This window comes from Castor canadensis, chromosome 15 (assembly GCF_047511655.1).
Source record: "Castor canadensis chromosome 15, mCasCan1.hap1v2, whole genome shotgun sequence".
Classification (NCBI taxonomy): domain Eukaryota; kingdom Metazoa; phylum Chordata; class Mammalia; order Rodentia; family Castoridae; genus Castor; species Castor canadensis.
In genome coordinates, this window is record NC_133400.1 from 77,317,333 (window position 1) to 77,340,284 (window position 22,952).

Genomic DNA, 22,952 nt, shown 5'->3' on the forward strand with positions numbered 1-22,952 from the left:
AAAAATGGAAAAGAAAGAAAAAGGAAACATCAAACTCTGGTAATATCTGTGTTAAACAGAGGCATATTTATCCACTAACAGGTTTCCCAAAAGCAATATTGGCAGAGTTAGAAGTGAACATGCTATGATATTTTCAAAGATACTATTATAGCATTCTATTCAGTTAAAACCATTTGTTCTTGCACACACAACAAATTCTTGATTTGAGGTAATACACGAACAATTTATAGAAGTTCTGGGGTTCTTATTCTGGATGTCTCTCTGCAACAATCCAATCATATTGCTTATGAGGTTGTACTTTCCTTCCAAAATTAAATCTCTCACATAAGAGAAAAGAGAGATAGAAAGGAGAAACATATGGGAAAATCACTTATCCCCTCATGTGTATGATAAATAATTTGTAGTAGATATTAAGCATAGAGGAAAAGTGATAATTTCTGAGATCAGATTTAAAAATTTCTATTACATGATTACATTATTTTGATCTCCAGATATTATGATTACTAACTGAGCACGAGTTATAACTGTTTCTATATAAAATTATTCAATTGGAAAGGAAAATTTTCTTAATATTTATGTAAATATCTCTTCTGAATAGCTAATGATGTGTTATGACTTATACTGTAACCCTAATGACCAAATAAAAAATAACAGTTACATTAAACTAAAAGATAAGCCTTTTGAGCACAAAATAAGGCTTGGGTTATATATATTGTTCCTTGATCTTCTAGATTTAGCACTTTCTAAGAATTAGAAGATTTAACAAATCATGATGATGAATAAGTAACAAAAATTAGAGTTTTAGGGTTTTGAGTTTAGGGTTAGCTCTCAAATAATCTTTGTGGCTGGGTCATTGTGTTTTTAGGATGAATTTGCATTAAGAACATTGCCATTGAAGCATGCAATCAAAAAAGTGGAACAGAGCAGAGCATTTAGTAGAATGGCATGCAAAAAAAAATCAAGCAAGATGTTCCAACAACTACAAAATACATAATTTATATGAATTTCAAAGAATACAGGGTGAAAAGAAATGTCTGAAGAGGGGACCCAAAGGAATTGCACATTCATAGTTTCACACATTGGGAATTAATGTTAGTAAATGCCTTAATCTACTGAGAGAGAAATACATACCTGGCTCCTTGTGTGGCTCCAAATGGAAAGTAGAACTATGTACAGTTAATCTAAAACTCACTTGCAAAACCATGAGCAGTTTATAGATAGATTTATCAACATCCTTTTCAAAACAACAACAAATCTTTACTCTCAGAGACTGTGCATTGACTCTTCACACTCTGCAACTTCTGCTTTGGAAAGGATGAGAAATTCACACCTAATTAGTGGAATTTCATATCCTTCTGATGACTAAAGAGAAGTCTTTTTCAAAGATAGTATTTGACTTTCCGTGATGTTTTAGTGATTTGGAATCAAAGGGATAATTAAAGATTAAAGTAGAGGGGGTCTGTCTGGCACTAAGCAATAATAGAGGCATATATATTGATGAAAGCCTGTCTAAATTTATTACCTTTACTACTTTTCCTATGCATCAATCTCCAGCACTCAAAGGATTTTCAACAAATAACCAATAACATCAGAGAAGATCATTTAACAAATGAACTATGAATCACTTCTTAAATCTTACAACTGGGTTTCTACTTTTTTTAAAAAAAGAGACCTGTATAAAATATTTACCGCGACTGTATGTGGTAAGATAAGGAAATGAGAGTGAATTATTTTGAAAAGCTTCCATGATAGGGTATTGTAAAATGCTATTCTAATACATTTGTTATTGTTCCACTTTGGATGGAATGCCCATTCTTATCCCTAAAATGTCCAAAGATTTTGTTCTAATGTGAAATGGAGGTCACTTATTTCTCTTCTTGTCTATCCACACATTCATTTACTTAACACACATTCACTGATTATATATTGGCAGTTGTAATTTTATATACTAGGGATAGAAAGATGAAAAGGCATAGAAATAATAACCTAATAGAGAATTCATGAAATAAAGTACTATAAAGGGCGCTCTCTCTCTCTCTCTGTTTCTCTTGCTCGCTCTCTCTCACACAGACACATACACGTACACATTTTTAAGAGAATTTTTAAAACAGTAGTTATCTAATCAATTCCCAAAATTTTTGTTGCACTGCATTGTTGATTTACTGCTTTGCTTTATATCCTGATTTTAATTCTTTCCAAATTGGGAAAGATAAAAAAATCATTAATTTCTAAGCTATGAATGTACTATTGAGAAAGAACATATCTCTTGTATTCATGTGAATTTTAAATTCAAGACCATAAAACAATAACCATATGTAAACATTTGAAAAGTGATTAGCCCAGATGTATCCTGAGGCAATGTGATAATAATTACACTTCTGTGGTCTTCCTCACCCAAAATTATTGTCCCAATCTAGAGAAAAAAGCATCAAATTAAATATCAGTGAACGGACATTCTAAAAAATACCTGACTGTACTTCTCAAAACTGTCAAGATCACCAAAAATAAGGAAATTCTAAGAAACTATCCCAAACAAGAGACGACTAGGAAAGCATGAGAACTATAATATAGAAATGACACTGGGAGAAAACTGAAGATATATGGATAAAGTTTAGACTTCAGTTACAACAATGTACATTAACTGGTTCATTAATTATGACAAATGTACCATTCTAGCTTAAGATGTTAATTATAGGAGAAAATGAGTCTGTAGTGCACAGGAACTCCCAATATTATTTTTATAGTAGTGACATAAATATAAAAGTCTCTTAAAATAAATTGTTAAACAAATTTTTAAAGTTTCTTTTCCTATACAATATCAATATTATGTTGACACATACTTTGTTGATTCCCATGAGTAGCTAGAATTTATCAAACCAAATCTGAGTAGGTCAGAAAAAGTAATGGCTATAAGAAATATTTGACCTTCATTCATTTTTAATATAATAGAGAGAGCATAGCTTCTAAATATTCCAATTAAACTAGAGAAAAGGTTAGTTTGAGAAGAATCAATTTAGAAAGTAACACATATGTACGTGGAACCAAAACTAGGACTCTCCCTATATAGCTATCCTTACCTCAACTAGCAAAAACCCCTGGTTCTCCTTATTACTGTTTATACTCTCTCTTCAACAAAATTAGAGATAAGGACAAAACAGTTCCTGCTTGGAAGAGAGGGGGTGGGGGCGTGAGGAGGGAGGGGGAAAGGAAGAGGGCGGGGTGGCGGGGAAGGGGGGAGTAATGACCCAATCGTATGCACATAGGAATAAAGGAAATAATAAATAAATAAATATTCCAATTGAATAAAATTTCTTTTTATATGGCATATCCATGAATTCCTATTGCTTTAACATTTTTAATTAATTGAAAAAAACTTTAAAAATGCTTAAAGAAGGATAATGCTCACAAAGATGAAGCCTATGAATGATCCCTAAAACCACTCAATGCCAAATTGGAATCATTTCCAACCTAAACAATAATAAAAAAATCATTTCATTATATGTGTGTAAAGAAAGATCACAGTGTAACACCTCACTTTGACACAACTGATATACGTTAATAAAATAATTTTTAGAGAAGAAAAGTCATTTCATGCACACAGGGGCCTAATCCCTATCATAGCAACCTTGTCTTATTTCTATCTCAGGACTAAGGCTACAACATAGAATATTTCAAGCTACAAAGTGGTTTTCCTGGAATTAAAATTCTCCACAATTATCGTAAAAGAGGTTTTCAGAAACAGAAAAGAATAACTAGAATTAGATTACTATTTAATAGATAAAACTCTATGTAATTCTTTAAATCATTTAAAATAGCAGCTACCTAAAAATTGAGAACCTATAGTATAACTATAAACATACTGAAATGTTTAAAGATTATGTGAATGTTCATAAGTTAATGTATTTTGAATTTTCAAAAGTAAATGGAAACAACTGTAGTCTATTTTAAATTTTTCCACAGAAATATCTTACAAATAACTCTTATACTTGAAGAAAAAACTGTGGTATGTGACTCTGGACATTTTCTGCCATGAAAAAAGTAATTATGATGGTTAAATGAATATATTCATTGAATAGATAAGTATTGCTGTAGGACATTTTGTGAAATATTTAACAATTATGTAATCATTTTAAACAGAGAGAAAATCCTCACATTCTCCTAGAATGGTGTTCTTTTAAATCCAGAACATTTATTACTTGACAATTTTCTTTAAAGATTCAGGCAACCAAAATGGGACTCTTAAGTGAAGCAGGAAGTTTAATGCAAAGTATAAAAATCAATGAAGCTAAAGTTATACAACTCATTTCTTATAATCACTTTCATTTTTATCACACTAATCTTTGTTTTCAAAGATTTCCAAATACAGAATCACAAAATCATTTATATTGTGTCAGATAGAAAGTTTAGCTTCTCTTTCATTTACACAAATATAATGTGATATAAATATCCTGATATATATCCTGAGTGTGTGTGTGTTGATCATATTACAGCTGGGAAAAACCCTTAAAAGGTTTTCCTTTGGGATTAAGAGCTGCTTTCTTAACATGGTATAGAAATTAGGTCTATCTACAAAACAGTCACAAAATTCTCATTCATGATTTCATTTGAGCAGTCCCATTCTCCACTTACATGTTATTTTTTTCTTTAAGTTCCTATGATGATATTCTTTCATGTTCATGATTGGATGTCAATAATACAAAATCTGATTTCTGTCTTTATGTCTTCAAATATATTAATGGAGTTAAAGAAGTCCTCTTCCACCATGGAGTAATGTGAATTGTGACATAACAGAGTTTGAACATATGGGGTCTCTGATCCATACCTATCCTACCACCCACACAATGTGTCATTGAGAGATTCTTAAACTAGAAACACAAATGTGTTGGTTTATTACCTGGTAGGTAGCTGTGCCATAGATACATCTCTTGTGGAGGTGGAGCAGACCATGTCTGAATCAGCAGTATGTACATCCAGTTAGCAGTATGACTGGCACTCTTATTGAACAAAACTGGTCTATCAAATAATCCTATGAAATCAAAGCCCCTAATAAGATATCTTCAGGCTGCTATTGCCTAAGTAGCAGACATTACACTCTCATGTTAAATGAGCTCAGAGGCCTCTGCCCAATCTCCTTTTTGACCAGGCTTCTCTTCATTCTTCCTGCTCCATCTACACCCACTCTACTTCAATCCTTCAATGACCCAAACTCCCTCCTATCATGGGACATTTTTATGAAATGCTCTTTTTCTTTCCCCATTCTAACCTACTTAATTCTTACTCATTTTTTAGCTGAATCATCATTTCTTCATGGCAGCCTTCATTGATCCCCTCAACAAGGGAATCTTGTTCTCTCTCTGTCTCTGTCTCTCTCTCTCTTTCCCCAAACAGAATTCAATACAAGAGAATATCTGACAAATAGTAGACACCACAGTGCCTTGCATTTAGTAAATGTATAAAAAATAACTGCAGACAGGTGCAGTGGCTCTAGCTGCTCAGGAGGCGGGGATAAAAGACAGCAGAAGCAAACAGTTTGTGAGACCCTATCTCAAAAATATTCAATACAATAAAGGGCTGGTGGAATGGCTCAAGTGGGTAGAGTGCCTGCCTAGGACCTTTGAGAAATCTTTACAGAATTTTCAGAGATGGTCCATTCTAATATTCACCAATTTGCTTTAATTTTTATTGCACTTTTCAATGATCACTTTCCAAAATCATATTTGTCTTTCCAACTACAGTCTATGGTCCATGAGGACATGGACTTTCTCCACCTTATTCACCTTGTGATCTCCCCTGCCTAAAACAGAACTCGGTCTGGTATAGACCTTAAATAATCATTTGTCTAATGAATATATGAATGTTTAATTTCAATTTACTTAACTAAGGTGCTGCTGCATGGAATTGTTGCCACTGGCTGCAAATTGGTTCAAAAAAACAACCACTGAATTTCAGATTATTTTTCTCTGATGTAGTTTTATCTAATTTTAGGGTTTTTTAAGGTTTAATAATTATAATGGGTTTAAATTGCATATCTATATTGCATAAATGTTAAATAAACATTTAAAAACTTACTAAAGGGTATTTTCCCTAATCAGTGAGTTGTGACATTCATATAGATAAGTTTCTGAGGACAAACTATAGTTGATCCAAATCTTAGGTAAAACAAAAAGAATTAAGAATTATGTATAATACAGATTAGACCATGGAGCTGCTCTTCTGGCAAAGTTACAGTCAGAATGACTCTTACAAGGTCTTTAATGTACTCTCTGTATAGAAAAGGCTCACTAACCCAATTAAAATCCCACTTATGACAGTCAAAATGATTTCCTACTTAGTGGTTGATGGCCGATTTCTACTGCCTTTCACACTACATTTGGTTTCTGAAGGTGAAAAAAAATTCATTTGGTTTAACATAGACGAACAATAAGAAAAATAAAAATGAAAAGTCCTTATGAAGCATCTGACAAGAAGAATAATAAGAAAAGGCAGCAAGGTCAAAGCAAGACATCAGTTATGAATGATTGCATCTGTCCCTGGGCACATTGTCGTTCATGAAGGTTGATAACCATTCAATGCAAACAGAAGAACAGCATTTTATGACAAAATTGTTGGACATAACTCAGCTCACTTGTCTTCCTTAAGGAGTGGGAATAAGGAGAAAGAAAATAAAACAAATGTATGCATGTGAAACAAGTGTCTGTTGATGAAGAACAAACTTTAAGTTGAGATTGTTCTACAAATGTCTCCTCACACAAGAACAACTATACGTGTTGTTTGCAAAGTATAAATAAAATATTTCAGCAAATATTTACAATAAAATTATCTCTACAAAATCGTCTGAACGTCAATGCCATCTAATATCTAGCAGTAACACAGAATAAAATGTATAAAGCTGTTACTATCCATAAGAATATATACTGGATGTGTATAAGAGAGAATATTGTTGCTTAAACAGATCACTGGATTCACCAAAATAGGTATTCTGTTTAATATTTCCTTAATAGTAGAAAAATATTGAAAATTACACTTTCAACATATGGTTGTACTAATGAAACAGAAATATATATGGAAAAAGGAGTACAAATCCAAAGTACAAGCCTAATATTGGAAATATAATAATAGAATAATTACATAAATAACAAAAGAGAAAAATCTAGACATTGATTCATACAGGATGGAATTTAAGCAGAATAATTATTACTTAAACAGTACTCTAACATGGTAAATCTATTCATTTTCCACTTATACAAACCATATATTGATCAAGTTAATGTCAGATACCCTTCTATTTATTGGCACAATGTTATAATAATAGAAACAAAATTTGAAATTAGTATTGTTTTATGTCAACTTAAAAGAGGCATATTTAATATGTTTATTATACTTTATATATGTTTAATATGTTTATTATACTTTAAATGCTCCTTATTTAAGACAAGACAAATAAATGAAACCATCATACTTATAATTCACATAAAGGTTGCATTTCCATTCAAGTCAATTAATGTCAGGGGTTTTTAATGTGGCATTAATAGAGCTGGGTGTCAGGGGGAAAATAAAAGAAATCATGCAAGACACTCATAAACAGGAATAAAAAGCATCTAACAGTTGAGTGTAAACATATTCATTATACAATAGAAAAAGTGGGTAGTCCTTTGGTGGTTTTATAAGGAAATGAAGGATCTATATGAAATTAGGAAGGTGTAATAAACTGTGCAGCAATAGAAATATGTTTTGAAAACTGAGTCACATATCACCAAGAGCATAAATCAAATGAGAAGAAAATACAAAGAAAACCACATTATTTAAGAAAACCACACTATTTAAGACCCTGGAGAAAGAAACTGTTTGAATATTTTGGAAACCACAATTAGCCTGACAAAGTAAGAACATCAGAAGGGAGTTAAAGACACTAAGGAATCAAGAGTAGGTATACAGGCCAGGACATCTTATGTAAAGGGTCTAAAATTCCATGCTGAGAGTTTGAGGCTCAATCCCATAGCCAATGAGAAACCACAGAGAGTTGTTAAGCAAAGAAATACTTTGATAAGATCTATTTTTAGAAAGAGCAAACCAGAGACATTTAATAGGATGAAATCATGGAAAAAGTAAATGTATACACTATATAAATGAGTTTGGTTAAGACAGGAGTCTTCAGGAAGGTGGAAAGTTTGGGGAGTGAAACCTGAGAGGCCTGAGAATAGACAATGTCTTTGGATAAAATTGAGACTTGCAGGGTTGAATTGAAGACCTCATTGAAATTAGACATCATAAATTCAACAGTGGAACTGATAATTACATGGGTTTGCCAAAATAAAAGAAAAAACTAGAAATCAGATGATTACTGAACACAATAGGATAATAATATCATTATATAATAGGGTAATATCTAGGGTAGGATGGAAAAGATTTGGGCTACACAGGTTGAGAAGCCCAGCTCTAGGTAAAAAGTGACTATTTGAATCTCAGTACATATCTACTAGTGGTGTAACTTTGGGCTGTCACTCAATTTGTTTTAGCTTCATTTTCCCCAGTTGTATAATGACACCAATACTGATTCTCAGCCCTTTGTTTCAAATCTTTGTGATCAAGTTTGTTTTTCAGACCCGTTAAAATTTTAGAAAGATAAAATAGCACACATGTTGTATCTTAGGAGTAATAACACAGCAAACCTTGTAGTAGCAATTAATAACAATATATGTGAACAATTCCAAAGTAAAACATGTGACTGTTTAAATGCAATAGAATAACAATTCCAAATAGTCTCATGTCATTTTTGTCATATTTTATGTCAAGTGATTGACGACTCAAAAAAATCAGAGTTTATAAGTCTTCGAATTTATGCATAAAAGAATATGTGGACTCTGGCCCCAAACGCATAGGGCTGTCATGATTAAAACAGATACTACATGTAAAGGATTGGGAGGTCACATGGACATGGGGCATGCTAAATAGCTCTTGTGATGGTACTGATGGCAGTGATTATGATGAAAAAAAGATGCAAAGATGAAGAAAATAAGGAGGATTTGGGATTACCACTACCACAACAATACAGAAAACGATGCTAGCAATTCAAGAAATACTACTCAGGGATTAGAATCTCAGACTTAATGAATTCAGAGTAAGGGCAATTTCATGTGAAGAAATGTTTTCTAAGGCAGTTGGCTAGATTTGGGGGTTGAGGAGAAGACAAAAAGAAGTCAGGTAAACATATGAATGAGCATTATGTAGCAGGAATAGCACTGATGAAATTTACCCACCATAGAGCATGCAGTACACACCTTGTAAAACCTTTAGCACCCATTCTCTCACTTCCTAGTAATCTCCCAAAGCCTCCTTCCATATCCCAAGATGAAATGATGGCAGTAGGGAAAGTTATTGTGGGTCAGTCTGTTCTTTACTCTGTCCACAAGGTGGGGACGTTGACCTAGAACAGCTGACGCTTGGTCAGAGTTTCTGAACAGGTGAGGAAAAAGAGGCCACATATTTATTAGTTCCTGATATTTCTAGTTTAGGAAGTGACTCTATGCAATTGACATTTGGTCTGCTTACATATATATATATACAGGTATATGTAGTGTATATTAAGTACTAGTTCCTGCATGGATAATTCCATGTATTATTTCTTTGTGTTCCTCTACCAAAGATATCTAGCACAATACACTTAACTAGAGGATGCTGAAAAAAGTAAAATAATCAAATCTTTTTCTGACTTTCATGAGTTTGTGTACTATATATAAATCATAATAAAAATAATATAATAATAGTTGTAATTATACTAGGGTTTTTAGTAAGTCTATAGAATGCTAATAACAATACTGAAAATTATGTAGTTTTAATCCCTTTCACAAATAAGGTAGCTGAGTCTCACAGTAGTTAAGAAACTTGTAGCAAGAAATGTAAGGGTAGAGTAGAGATGGAGGTCAGGTTTGTCTGAATCTGGGGTCTGTGTTGCCAGCACTTCCTAGGAGTACAGACCTACACTACAGCAGGCTATCTGCAAAGTGTGGCCTAAACTCAACTAGGTTAATTGTAATCTATATTTCTCTTTAAAAAGGCAATAACAACACCCATTCCATCATCTGTCATCGGGACATTTTAACTGCTGAAATGCCAGGGTAAGAACTAAAAATAAAGTTTTGATTTTGGTTTAGTCTTTCAATTTATTATATACATAAAAATGAGAGCCAGGCTTGTTAAAGTTTACTGTAATAAAAGAGCTGGTTTTGTCTCTTAAAGCCTTAGGTAATGTCACTGACACTCAAATGCCCACGAGTAATGAATTAATAATGGATGGTAAGATGGTTTCTGAGGACAAGAATACTATGTAGAAAGAATAATTATTGCATTTACCTACACACATGCTTGTCCCAATGGTTAAAAATGGAGGTTCTGGAATATAACAAGGTAAAACTTAGTGATAAAACTGGTTAAGAGAAAGCTCATGTGGTAAAAACAGGTGAATCTTTGCTTTGAACAGTAACCTAGATGTTGGGAGTACATACTCATCATAGCCACATTCTGCTGTTAAAAGAATCTGCAAATATTCACATTTGCACACACATACACATGTGGATGGTTATAACTGAAAAAAGGTAGGAAACTAGAAGTTTTAAGAGAACCTATGTTCAAAAGGATAAAAAGTTTGTAAAATTTTATACATTGGCTTGAGATATGAGAGTCTCTTCTCATTTATCAAAGATTTGACAATCCCAAACCTGCATGTAAGCTAAGCAGGAAAAAAATGTCATGACCAATTCATGATGTCTTTCATAAAGCTGGCTGTTTGACAATGCTGTCTTTTGCAAGTATTTTCCACCCTTAAACGGCACAGTAAGTGACAAGTGAACTTAACTCTTGCACCATTTTCAAAGTTGACTCCTCAACATTTTCTTTACTTGATTTCAATGGGGTGTAAAGCAACAATCCAACTCTCTACTAATTTGACAAGTTTTAAACACCAATGAGCCTTATTTTTCAAAACTAAAACATGACAACATTCAAAGTTACCTTGAAAACTTTGGTGAGGATTATCGAGCTAATACAATGCTTAATATATAGAACACATGAATGTTTTCCCAATATATGCTCATATGCGAACATATTCATTAGGATCATGAGAAAATTAAAAATGTGTTTCCAAAATGTGAATCATAATTATTTAAACAATATCATTCCTTATCGTGATTTGGACTGACATATTTTTGGAGAAAAGGTAAAGAAAAATAAAGCTACCAAAAATGTGTATATTGTAGTTTCGAATGGATTATATTAGTGCTTTGGGATTTGGGCAGAAGGTGAAATAATGAATGAGCTGATAGCTCATGGCTTGAAGGACACAATGAGGGCAAATAATTACTCAGTGATTGCCCTGTTTTACAATGTCATGGACCACATAGGTCACATTAAATCATTTGCATTATTAAAAATGGAACCAAATATTCACCAGAGGCCTTTTATCTCTTACTTCCCTATCCAGTTTTAACAATCTCAAACAATGCATGGATTGCTATTGCTGGTGAGTGTAGCTGCTCACACTTGCAATCCCAGCTACTTAGGAGTCAGAGACAGAAGAATCACAGTTTGAATCTGGCCTTAGCAAAAAGTATAAGACCCTATCTGAAAAATAACTAAAGCAAAAGGGCTGGAGGCCATGACTCAAGTCACAGGACACTTGCCTAGCAAATGTAATGTCCTGAATTCAAGCTCCTCTACTGCCCTCCCCATAAAGAAGAATGTGTGACATGCATTCTGCCCTTGCTCTGTCACATCTTCCCTCCTATGCACACTTGTCAGCCATGAGTTAAAATCCATAAACAGGTACATAAGAATGTATGCGTACACATGCACACACATGTATACCTGCCAGAATCCATTCCATGCTACTATTTATTAAGAGACACCAGAGGCTGTACTTTTTCCCCATGTAGGTGATTCATTAATGATGAAAGAAAGAAAGAGAAAAGAGAGGGAGAGAGAAGAGAGAGGAGAGAAAAGAAATAAGGAAAGAAAGAGAGAGAAAGACACAAAATCATGAGTAATATGTTAGGATCAAATGGAGATAAGATGTCAAAAAACAGCCAAAATTCTATTATTAAGGTCCCTATGAAAAAGATTTTTAAAGCCTAATAAAAAGGGTGTGGTATAATTTTTATATTGGCACTTAACAGCTGCTAAGAGCAGATCATCACCATCTTGGAAACCCATTCTTATAGATTAAAAGATAGGGAAGAAAAGACCTCCACACATTTTAATGATGTGATTAAACATATAACTATAATATTTTAAAAGGCAAATCCCCAAAATAATTCATGTTGAACTATTAATTAGGTTTGTGCAAAGTGATCCTCAGTTTCAGTCCTACCCCTTTCTTTGTGTCATTTGTCTTTTTATTTTACTCTTTGATTCTCTTGACATTCAGTTTTAAAGAGGTATCCTTCTGTCCAATAGTGACCTGTGATTTTCTGGTTCCTGACATTAATATGGTTGCTGGTATCTGATGCCATACAAAGTCAGGTCACAATTTTATGGTTTTGGGCACAGGCCATTCCAAGACTCAGGAGAACAAAATCCAAAGAGATTTTTAAATTTTAATATTTAGCACCACATTAGAAGAGCTTCTGAATACCAAAGTAGGTAATACTGTATTATCTATTTCACAAAAGCAACAAACCTGTTCATTACAATCTAGAAAATTACTTTAGTTATGATTTTAGAAATATCCTATGTAAAATGGCAGATCTCATCATAATGTAGGTTTTGTGTAGGAAAGTCAGCAAGGTTTCATTCTTCACTATTGTTTTAGAATTAAAATTAGTAAAGTTTACATTAAGAAACAATTGGCGTAATTCCAGAAACAATAGTTAGATTTCCAAATTCTAGGCTCAATTCATAAATGTATATTTAAACAAATTCTTTTCCTTTTCCTTGTTTTTGGTTTCATTTTAGATGGTACATGTTGGATTAATCTCTTATTTAATTGACTTCATTTATATCTTTACCTGTCATCCAATGAGATTAACATCTAACATAAATGATCCATATATCATAATCATCCTCTTTCCTTCCTGTTATTTTTGTCTCAGCCTCTTCCTATGTCAAACTGAGTTCACTGTGAGGATGGCTGTCCTGACTGAGATCAGACTCCCTACTACACCCTAGCCTTCACGAGCAACGGAAGGACATGCTTCACAGTGACACAGAGCTACCAATTATTTAAGACACTGGGCATCATTTGGAAAAGAAACGTATCACTTTCCTCTCTGGACTTCAATTTCTTGAATTTTCCTTCTTCATTTTTTGGCAACTGAATGGATTGCCTCATCTCCTTACACACATGATGATCTGTCATTGAGGTCTTCCCAAACTTCTATGTTTCTCCAGGGACACTCAAAGACCACCTGCACTATACTTATAAAAACAGAATGACTCATGACTTAGGACATTTAGTATAAAATATTCCATCAAAATTTGCTTAGAGTGCTTCACTATAGGGTTTATAGACTGTGTGTGAGCATGAGTCATTTCTGTATCTATTAAGTTTAAAGTCTATCAATCCTAAATTGTGATCCTTTGGTTTAAAATCAATTGCCTTACAGATAGTAAGAAATTGCCTTACAGATAGTAGAAATAATCATTATTAAACTTGTTCATAAAGTAGTAATAACTTTCTGTCCCCAGAAAGATAAATTTCAATAAAAGTTAGCAAGAGGAATTGCATTTTACCAAGGAAAAGTGAATATATCCAATACTCTAGGTTTGTGCTTATAAGAATAAGTCCTCTGTACAAGACTTAGCTTAACATCATGTAGTAATTACTAGGCTTTACAAGATTTCTTCAGTTAAAATGAACACATTCTTTTGAATGATCTCAATCTTTCAATTCTCAGGGAACTTTGTGACTTGATAGTATAACTTGGGTAGTCACGAGCCCATGTTGAGCACTGTGTGGACTTGAGAACTCATAGGGGATTTCATTGCTTAGGCGGTATCAGTGGTGATCACTACAAGTGAGGGCAGCCTCCTTACTGATGCCATTGCTCTGGAATGGGACCAATAAACGAGGACAGCTGTAAAGTACTTCTCTTAGGGCACACTTGAAGCACAAAAGTGAAGAATGAAAGTGTTATCATTATTCTGCACTTTGGATACTTCATTGAAATTTTCAGCCCAATTAGTGAGGCTTCGTAAACATTCCACATTGAAGGGAAAAAGAAAATGAAAAGTCATATGAAATAAACTTCAAGGAAGAATTATAGAAGGAAAGTGAAATCTAGCTTAGAAGATTATATAATGTGCTCATTATTTTGGATTGTCCCAGTAAACCACAGACTCAGGGTAGTCTTTGTCTCGTCATTAGATATAAAAATGCAATTCTCATTTGTTCAATTTTACTCCAAATTTGTGTCTTTGGAGCCAGAAATCAATTTCTACTCTATGCAAAAATAATATGGGATAATAATTATTTTTTCTATTCTTATATCTTCTTTAACATTTTGTCTAATAAGCCTTCAGGATTTTATATCAGGGCTTCTCCACACACTCATTTTAGTCCATGTTTTGTTATGCTTATATTCTGTATGTGCCACTTTTACCACTTGAAAGATATTTATCTTGACAATGTCATTGTTATTTTTTTGTATGAAATTCATTTCTCATACACTGATGATTACGTTTTGGCATAAAAGTATTATATTGATCACAAAAGTCCCAAAGATACTGCATAGTGGCATTTAATCTCAGTACTTCATAGCTAATTTTACTAAATGTTATTAATGCCACCATGAAGTAAGGAAAGAAAACCACATAAAGTGGGACAGAGCAATATAAAAGTGAGGAACTTTTCCAAAGTTTAAATAAATAGGCTTTCAGTTTCAAAATTTCTTCCTGGAAGAAATGCTGTTTTCCTGCACCCGTGTCCCTATCAGTCTTCCAGAGGATTTTCTTCATTATTGGGGTTATTCGCTATCCTTTGTTGTGTTTTAATTATTTTTGTTGCGTCATCAAAAGCAATTTGATACAGATGGGCCCAGTCATATGCTCCTTCCATTCTTCTTCTTGGCACAAACATACTAGCTTTGGCTCTGATCTTTGAAAACCCTGTACCTAAGCCAAACTTTCAAAATGTCTTTCAAGGCCAGGACTTTAACTCTGCACTAACCAAACAAAGAAGAAAGGCAATGGCAGTAGGCCTTTGGAGATACACACAGGGAGAAAAATGATAAATTATCAGGATCTGCTGACAATCCAACACTCTGATGGTGAAGAAAAGCCACAATAGTAGTTTTAAACATATCAATATGATAACAATAGAGGGTATATTCACCAGAGTAGCAATAAATCATTTGCTGCGTTTGGTCAAATTTCCAATAATAAAATGTATTTCCTATATTCTTCTTTCATAAAGTTTTTTAACATCTGTAACCTGGTATAACTATCTAGGAGCACAATAATTTCAGAATTTGGGCATTTGTATGTCTCATATTTATTTCATTATGACCTCAAGTCAAGAATTTAAAATTCCCCCTTTAGGATTGCCCACCTTTTCCTAAAATGACTTCAAGATGATTGGTTATTACTTGTTATTCCCTATTTAAGTACACGACTTTCTTCCTCTCTAAACCCAGTTTTATAAGATCAGGGCTCAGGATCACAGTGCATCTTAAATCAGGATTTAAATCTTGGCTTCTTTGGCAGTTTCTGAAATACAGAGGAGATTCTAGGTTTAAAGGCTGCTCTCTCTCTTTCTCTCTCTCTCTCTCTCTCTCTCTCTCTCTCTCTCTCTCTCTCTCACACACACACACACACACACTCACTCACTCACTCACACACACACCAGAAACACCCATATAATGAGAAAGAATAAGGGGTGATGTTTGTACAGAATTAAAGGGAGCACTAACTCTTTAGGCAGCTGTTGATAGAGTGAGATCTCTCTCACTAAGCTCAGCCTCTGTGTTTGCATTTCCTGAGTTATATTTATTTTCATCTTTCAGATCTCATAGTGGACCAACAAATAGAACCATTCTGTGATCAACAGATTTCTTTAAGAAAATGTATTTTTATACTACAGTATTGTTATCCAGATTCAGGAACAAAGATCTGACCCAGGGAAAGAGTATATGTGCACAGAAGACTCTAAGAGCCACAATAAAATGACACTGCCATGTCATGTAGCTGTATCATTTCTGGGTGTATATCCCAAAGAATCAACGTCATAGATATCTGCACACCCATGTTTATTGCTGTACTATTCACTATAGCCAAGTTACAGAATTGACCCAGGTGCCCATCAATGAATGAACTGGGAAATAAATTGTGGTGCATATACACAATGGAGTTTTATCTAGCTACAAAGAAAAAAAGTATGTTGTTTTCAAGAAAATGGATGGAAGATGAATGTTGAGTGAAATAAACTAGTCTCCAAGACAAAAATTGCATGTTTTCTCTCATATGTGGAATTTAGGATAGTAAAGGACATGGAAGTAAAAGGGGAGACTCTTGGGCAGGTGGGAGGGAAAGGGGGAGGGGATGAAGACAGGTAATAGAATGACTGAAGTAAGATTACATGCATGTATAGAAATGTCACAATGAAACCATAATGAAAGTAATAGATACTAAATTTTAAAAGCAAAAGAAAACCAATGTGTTCCTTATGTAATTAAAACTCAATTCAATGGTTTGGAACCCAGAACACTAGTTAAATATAGAGGCGACTTTAAGAGGAAACTTAGTCCACTGTCCTTCATATTGGATACAGAGGCCAGTGAGTCCACAAATAAGATACTATAGAAGCAAATATATGATTACTTTGCTATGAGGATGATTTTTGTATTTCCATGTAATAGTAGACAGTGAAAGTGACTCTTTAGCTAATGTCTCATTTTTATTTATTTATTTTATTTACTAATAGGAGGGTGACATTTAGTGCTCTGATCAATTCAATAAACACTCATTATACCTGACTCTAAGCTTTATGAATAAGGAAAGTTCACTGCTTTTCAGGAGCTCAACATCTATAAGAAAAGATATCTATGAAATTCAATATTGTGCTACAATTATACTATGATCCCAATGCAAAGGCTGTAATATTTCAGAAAGTATAATCTTGAAAAGGTTTTGAAGAGTAAAAGGTTTTTTTTTCCATTTGAAAGAAGTAAGATCATTCTAAGAGGACTGTGCACAAAACCATGAAAGTATAAAAAGTATGACTTGTTCAGGAAAATGTGTGTTGGTAGACCCTAGTGACTGGAATATATATCATCCTCAGATAACTTGGGGGACAGATTGGTTCCTTATAACTTGCATGTAGTTTAACTGACACAACTGTTTTCTTGTTTTGTCTTGTTTGACTGACCTGATGCAAACAAAAGATTTAGAACTTCCAGATCCTAATCCTGATACAATAATCCTTCACAGGTTTTAAGAACTTCATCTTCTTCTGGAAATTATTTAAATTAGTTGACAGGAAACTAGTACCTTCTCACATACTTATATATAGTTTTGTTTACAGCCAGAAACAATCCAAAAAACTTCTTTCACTTAGATCATACTTTTTTCTTTAAAAGGAAAATTTTTTAGCAAATAAACATTTGAATGTTTCTCTATATCAAGCCCTGTCTATATCACACATGGAATTCTTGTATGAACAATATAAAAATCAGTGACCACTTTTTTACAAAGATTGGTCACGAGCACACTTTTTTCTGTTGGGAAAATTGCATCATCAGGGCTTTTCCTTTCTGTAAATACTTATATTTTCCCATTTAATATAAGAGAGCTCAAAGTGTCTTGTTATAACTGCTTTGGTTTTTTTTAGGAAAAAAAATCTCCCTATATAGCCCAGTCTCTCCATCTACTTTATTTCTCCCAAATAAATTTAATTGCTCCCAATAGCTAACATCTAAAACTGAATTTAAACATCCACTCTGCTCAATTAAGGTATGTTTTTGATTACCTTTAGTTTTTTCAAATATAAGAGTTATTATATCCAGTAATGTTAATTTGTCTGTCCTATGTGCTTAGGACATAGTTGTATTTTTTGGTGATTTAATGTAAAGATGTATTAAAATATTAGGTAATATTTTAATTTTGATTGTAGACATGCACTGTGGTTTAAATGGGACGTTCTGGACTAGTCACTGAAACAAACTGTAATTTTATAGCATACTTTCTTCAGAAAAAAATGTTGCAACTTCCAAGCAGGTGATTTGCAGAAGACCTTATGGAAAAATACACCACTTTCAAAGAATAATACTTTTCTGAGAACACTACCAAGTGTTCACCTAGTACTGAAACATCTTTTTGGACATGTCTGTACAATTCAAATGACATGTTGCATGCCAAATAAACACTAAAATTATACGACAGTGAAAACTAAGTTATTATCTTCCTCCTCAAAACAAGGTTGATCTCTTTTTCTGAATTTGCTCTTCTTCCTAACTGAAATTTATACCCCAATCACTCAAATTAAAAGCATGAGATTTTGTGCTTCTCCTTACCTGGCTTCTCATTTCCAAGTCCCAAAACACTGAACTTATTTAACCACATCTTTTTAAAAATTTGACCATGGAGTTTACAGCCTATGTGTGGCAAATTATTTATTGATTATTATTTTATGTAGTTTTAAATCATGCTTGCACGAACTTTACTCTTTCTCCCCTTCCTGTGTCTTTCATGTGTAACATTAGAAAATTTTTCTGGAGAAATGTAAGGATTATTTTTCAGAAGTCTAATTAATTAATGAGATTATCATAAATTACTGCATGGTGCACAAATAGGAGATCTTTACTGAAAAAAATAACTGAATCATGTACTATATTTCAAAGGAAATAGAACTCAAGAGGAAGGAGTGAGAATCAATTATGAGGAAAATAATTGATAAACACATATTTGTAAACTCACTGGTGTGTGGCATGGCTAGAAAATATGGAGAAATGAAGAAATAATAATCTGGTGGTGGATGGACAAGTTTGGAAGAGAAGAAAAATGCTCTAAAATGCTTAGGTTTCTCATGATGAACAGAGAACTACTCTAATTAAATTATAGCCTCTCAAATAATACCAATGAGTAAATAAATTTTAAAGCACAGATAAAAGTTGTGGATAAAATTATCTGAAAACCCACCTGAATAGAATGTCAATAGAATCTAGTAGATTGTAAAAGAAGTATAGAGAAAGCAAATTGAGTAATATTATTGGAGCATTAGCACGCTTTCTCTGAGAACATAATTCTATCGATGTCTTCTAAATTTGAAATAATATTGCAAAATGGTTAAAAGTTAAAGGCAATTTAGGCAATAAATTAGTGTAAAATCATTAACAGCTCCAAAATTCCAAAACTGTTTAGTAGTAGACTATTATTACCAAGGTTTATGAATTCAGAAAGACTTCAAATCTTTGACTCTCAGTGCTTCACTTGGAAAATGGAATGGATATTTCAGAGGTTTTTTAAGAGAATTAAATCACATGCACTTAGTAATGGTCCACATAGAAGTCAAACCACAATCAGAATTTGCTGTCACTTTATTTTCAAAGTTTCTAATCTAGTTATATAAGTTGATTAAATTTATAAAAATAAAATTACTTTCTAAAATACATCATACAGGGATTTTTTTTCATTTTCTCTGTAAAATGAAATGTTTGCTCTCCATAACGGATCATAGTAGGATCATCACATAGCTTTTCCTATTTCCTCTCTGTAGTTTCCCAATGTTTTTAGTTTACTCAGTACCTTAAGTGTCTACTGAGGTACCGCCAGTAGAAGAGAAAACAGTGATAAACAAATCATGAAACTTTCTTGACAGGGAGATAGGATTCTTGCAGAGAAAGATAGGGAAATATACAAGAACAGAAATGAAATAATTCTTCTGTTTTATGGGAGTGATTCTGCCTCCTGGTGGTACAATTTAGTGTCTTTTTATAGTGTGGGTTCACCAAGTACAGGAACCTCGTATTAAGTTATTAATGTATCCTTATAAGGCTTCAGGTTTTACCCTACAGAGTCCAATGGTTCTAAATTTGAACTGATGCTATTTTTTAGCTTAATATCTTTCCTTTAAGCAGATAATATACATTTGGATCTCCCATTTAATTATCATACAAATCTGACATCATCATAGACAATTGCTGTAGCATACTTCAAAACATCCTTCTACTTACTGTTACATTTGACTGTGGCCCAATCTTTAACTTCTTAATAAAAAAATCCAATTTGATGTTATTAATTATTTCTTCAATGAAAATAGCTTTCTAGAAAAAGAACTGTCGTACATTTATCACATAAACTCAACTAAGAGAGTTAATAAACTTAGCCTGGAAAATTGTTATGATCATACATCCTCTCAAGAAAGACTATGTGGCTAGGAATCATGTTTGTTTCTTGGAAACATCCAAGATTTTTTTTTTATTCTCATACACAAATTTGATTTTTGACAGAGTGGGTATCTAAATCTGTAACCTAAACAGAATTCTTGGAATGTGAAGTTAATAATCTATTTGCTGCTACTATGAAGCATTTATTCCCAACCTGGTTTAAAGTAGATCCTCATTAAACATGAAGGAAGGAAGGAAGGAAAGAAGGAAGGAGGAAAAGGGAGTAAATTGGTCACTAGCCTCTGTGTGGTTCTACTCTTCCAGCATCTATTACTAAGGATATTTTCTGCAATGCACAATGTTCACACTTATCTGAGAGATTTAGATTTTCTGAAGTTGATAACTAGGCTTGAACTATGCAAGCCCTTTGGTTTGAAATGCCTCACTACATCTTTATTCCAAAGTGCAAATTATTTTACCTACATTATAAAGTTTTAAGAAAAAGTGTATGTTTTATAGACTTGACATTCCTAAAGACTGCTTCAAAGTTCATTTACAGCAGTTTATAGTGTGATTTTAAAAATCTAAATTGAACTTGAATACAAACTCTCAAAAACCATTTACCACACTACCAGCTAAAATATAAAGCTTGATGTGGGATAATATAGACAATATGAAAAGAATAAAATATAAAAATAACAAATTTTGGAAAAATTTTTTCTTGCAGTTCTGAGGGATAGAACTCAGGACCTGTGCATACAGGCAAGTGCTCTACCACTGAGTTACATATCCAGAAAGATTACTTAAATAGGGATTAAATTGGTAAGAAATTAAAAGCATAACTTGTCTGTATATTAATTACAGGATTCTTTACATATTAATTTCAAGACATGGCTTATACAGACACAGAACAAACTACTATACTAAAATTTAGACCATTATAAGCTATTTTGTTGTCTATTTGGTAATAATTTCATGAACTACAGTTTCCATTAATCTAAATGTCATAATTAAGAAGATGGAGGTACTTTCAGATTGTTCAAATTGCAAAGTTCAGCAGTATATTAGATGAAGCAAAACCATTAAGACTCAAATTTAAAAACATATAATTATTTTAAAACAAACTGATAAGGATAATTGTGGATTTACATGAATTTTTAAGAAATAACACAGAGAAATCCCAGGGCATGGTCATTTCAGTCTTCCATGATACCATCTTTCAAAACTATAGTACAAAATCACAAGTGGGATGTCATCATTATCATAGTCATCAGAGAGAAAATACCCATTCCACAAGAATTGTTCACATTCTTCATGTCGCTTTATAGCTACACCACTTCTCTCCCACTTGCCTTCCTTTCTTAACTATTGGCAACACTGATCTGTTACTCATTTGGTTCAGCATTATCCTTTGGAAATTCTTCCAGATTCTTGTATTTATCAATAATTTGTCCCATTTTATTACTGAATCCCATTTCATGGAATGGACATTCCCCAATTTATTTAACCATTCATTCACTGAAGTAATATAGGTTGTTTCTAGTTTGGGGCACTTATAAATAACGGTGCTACCTCCATATATGTCCAATTTTTTGTGTGAACATACATCTTCTTTTCTCTGGGATAAAGTAGGAATGAAATCACTAGATCATACAGAAGTTGAAAGTTTAGTTTTTTCTTTCTAAATAACTGACAAACATTTTATATCCTCACCAGCAAAATATTAGTGACCCATTTTCTTTACATCCTACTGACAACTTGGTGTTTATATTATTATTAATTTAGTCATCTGACTAGATAGTGTACTGCTATTCATTATGAACTTAGTTTGTATTTACTAATGGTTAATGATGTTTTTGGATATTTTTACCATCTCTGTATTCTCATCAGTGAAATGTCTCTATTTGATTTTTTCCCACTTTTAATTAGATCACTTAACTTGTTTTTTTACTGCTGCATTTCACTAAGGTATGACTGCCATTGTTTGAATTTATCACACATTTTTAATGGAAGGATAGAATATGTGATTCCTTGAAAAGACTCAAAGAATAGTTGAAGTGAAGGACCAAGGTTGGGAGTTATGTGCTTACTGAGAGAATCAACATGTGATAGTTTGAAATTTGTCTTGGTTCTTTGGTAACAGTCATAGTCAGTCATTCTCCCCTCTGTTGCTGGTGTATATCTTAGTCCTGCTTTAGGGCTTCTATGAATTCTCTGCTTTGAATGATTTTCTTAGGTCTCATGAACATACAAACCAATATTTCTCTAGCAAATACAAAAACAGAGGACTTAAGCTTTTAATAGGATTTGTGCAGTTTCAATTTTATTTACTACTGCAAACTTATTTTCCAAACTTGTTATACCAATTACACTCCTCCCAAAAATATTCATGGCAATCTTTGGTATTGTCTTTAAAATTTTTGTTTAACATTTGAGAATGAAATAATATTTCATCAGTCTTAATTTGCATTATGTTTATCACTACAGCTATAGAACATCTTTTATTTTATTTTTTTTTTTATATTGTAATATTTTGTTATTTTGCTTTTTTTTTTTTTTTTTTCATTTTTCTTTTATTATTCATATGTGCATACAAGGCTTGGTTCATTTCTCCCCCCTGCCCCCACCCCCTCCCTTACCACC

General features: G+C 33.0%; 1 protein-coding gene across 1 annotated transcript in view; it reads right to left on the reverse strand.

The window, feature by feature from the left end:
* Positions 1–22,952, reverse strand: part of Malrd1 (MAM and LDL receptor class A domain containing 1) — a 598,455-nt gene that overhangs the window by 215,471 nt on the left and 360,032 nt on the right. The window lies entirely within an intron of this gene.